General features: G+C 33.9%; 1 pseudogene; it reads left to right on the top strand.

Moving 5' to 3' along the window:
• Window positions 1-2,232: 2,232 nt before the first annotated feature.
• Window positions 2,233-2,359, top strand: LOC136156534 (U2 spliceosomal RNA; annotated as a pseudogene).
• Window positions 2,360-2,579: the final 220 nt, after the last annotated feature.

The raw sequence follows: 2,579 nt of genomic DNA, 5'->3' as shown, positions 1-2,579 counted from the left end.
GGAAAACAAAGTTAATTTTTTGTCATGATCCATCCATCAAAAACAGAATGAAAAAACTATGGGCATTCTTTTGGGAAAGGATTCAAAATAGCTTTGCAGGAAAGATCTTTTTTCTAGTCATTACTATCATTTCTCATTACTCCTTAAAGAAGAGAGTGGGACCAAATGTTTAAAATATTTTTCTGAGGTGCTCAATACATTCCAAATAGACGTAGTTACATCTTTTCCCTGAAGTCACCTTATGATGTTTATAACTCCAAAACACTCATACAAACAATGCACGATAATATACTTCATTGCAAGTGGTTGTATAGATTTACTATTCACCCAATTTTGTGTAGATTACTTCTTTAGGCCTTTTTCTACCCGTTTGAAAATTAAACTCAGAAATAAAGCTTCTTGAACACTAGGGGGTGGGAGCACAAACAATTAATTAATCAATTTTTTTTTCTGCAGAGATATTCATCTTGTAAGCAAGTGTTTTTCTTCTTTTATTCCTGTAAATATTTATTTAGCAGAAATGTTAAAGGTTTTAACTTAGATTGACTACCAGGATTTTCTTTAAAATTAGCCATGTAAGAAAACAATTCTCAGATTAAAAAAAAAATATATATATATATATATATTTATTTATGTGTGTATATATATATATATATTGATTTTAGCACCCCTGTTCCTGTAGAATCTTGTTGTTGTTTTTAAGGAACAGAAGAGTTTAAAAAAAAAAAAAAACAACTCCTTATGCATGTCCATAGACTAAGGGAATAGTATTTGTAAGTCCCCATAACTCAGAGAGTGACAGTGCAAAGCCACAATTCTAGTATTAGTCTCTAGAAATAATATAAAGAAAAATATTAACAAAAAAAATCTTTCTTTTTTGTCCATTACTCATTGTTAAAGTATTCAGTAATGTGAAAGAGAGTTGTCCTTTCTTAGGTTAGCAATACTTTTTAAACATGTCTGTTAAGTGTGTGATAGGGACATAGTAATTCTAATTTCCTTGTGATTTAAAGGTTTATAAGTGTTCAAGGTAGGTCACTGACTGTGTGTTAGCGAGATCAGAGTAATTAAAGTTCAAACAAGTGTGGATGTGAAAAATAACACCACCTGTCATCCTCACTGAATCCTCAGTCCTTTCATTATTTTAAAATAGAGCAATAAATCCAAACATGACCTTAAATAATATCCAATGCAGCTCACTCACTCTCAAGATGAAAAGCAGAGCCCCACAGAGATTAAATACACCCTCCAAGAAAAAGGCTAGGAAGTGGCAAATCTGGACTTTCCCATTAAACTTTCTCTGACTTTCTTTTTAGTCACTTTTCCTGTAAGGACACATACATATTAAAAATTAGAAGCTTAATTCTCCCTGTTGAAAATAGATTTTCCTCCTCTCAATTTTGAGGACTTATTTTAGAGTTGTTGTAAGTTCTTTCTCCTCTCTTTGAAATGTAAATAACTTTGAAGACTAGATTGACATTTACTCAAATTTCTGACCTAAGGAATACGTTTCTCAGAAACCTGGAAGCTATCCCTATCAAATGTAACATCAAGGGAGATAACACACCTATCTCCTAGTTTCTGTGAGAGGATAGGAACCCAATTTTGGTGGGCAGAATCTTGCTCCAAGTTGCTAAGCTACTCCAGTCATAGATATGAGAATATCTTTTTCTTCTCTAGGTAACGTCAATTAGCTAGCATAACCAGATTACCAGGTAAAGATAAAGTACTACTTGTTATGCATGGTTCTGTCAAGACTTACTGGAAAACCATTTGCTCTTTACCTTAAAAATATGTCTGTCATGAATTGCAGTTGTTGTCTATATAAATGGATTAGATTTCTGTCTTTGCAATTGCAGCAGATTGCCTGTGATGGGCATTGCTAATTAAATAATAGAAATGTATTCTTTCTCTACTCCCTTTGTGGAGTGTTTCTTTGTTGGGAGAAATTGTGCTTTTAATTATTCTTCTGCAATACTCTAAAAGTAACCTATCTCTTCTTCTTCCCTCTTCCTTACTTCTTACCTTTGTTCCTGTCCTTTAACCCTTCAAAAATTAAGTAATGTGTCAGGAACTGTACAAAAGATGGCATGCAACATCTGTTTTAAATTTAATTCAATATATTTGCATATTGCATTGTTGGGAAATAACTACTATGATAGGTATTTTTTTACACAAAATTGAGTAAGATGGATCTTTGTCTTCAAGAAACTATCAGAAGAGAAAGAATGAATAATTCTCTCGGCCTTTTGGCTAAGATCAAATGTAGCAATTGTTCTTATCAGCTTAACATCTGATATGTCCTCTATCCGAGAACAATATATTAAATGGATTCTTGGAACTAGGAGTTTGAATCAGAGGCTCAGATGGTAAAGAATCCGTCTGCAGTGTGAGAGACCTGAGTTCGATCCCTGGGTTGGGAAGATCCCCTGGAGAATGGAATGGCAACCCACTCAAGTATTCTGGCCTGGAGAATTCCATGGACAGAGGAGCCTGGCAGGCTATAGTCCATGGGTTCCAAAGAGTTGGACACCATAGCGATTTTCACACTTACACTCACAGGGTTAATGGAATGATAG

The sequence above is a fragment of the Muntiacus reevesi genome, chromosome 1 (genome assembly GCF_963930625.1).
Source record: "Muntiacus reevesi chromosome 1, mMunRee1.1, whole genome shotgun sequence".
NCBI classification, from domain to species: Eukaryota; Metazoa; Chordata; class Mammalia; order Artiodactyla; family Cervidae; genus Muntiacus; species Muntiacus reevesi.
This window is presented reverse-complemented; position numbering and strand designations above follow the sequence as displayed.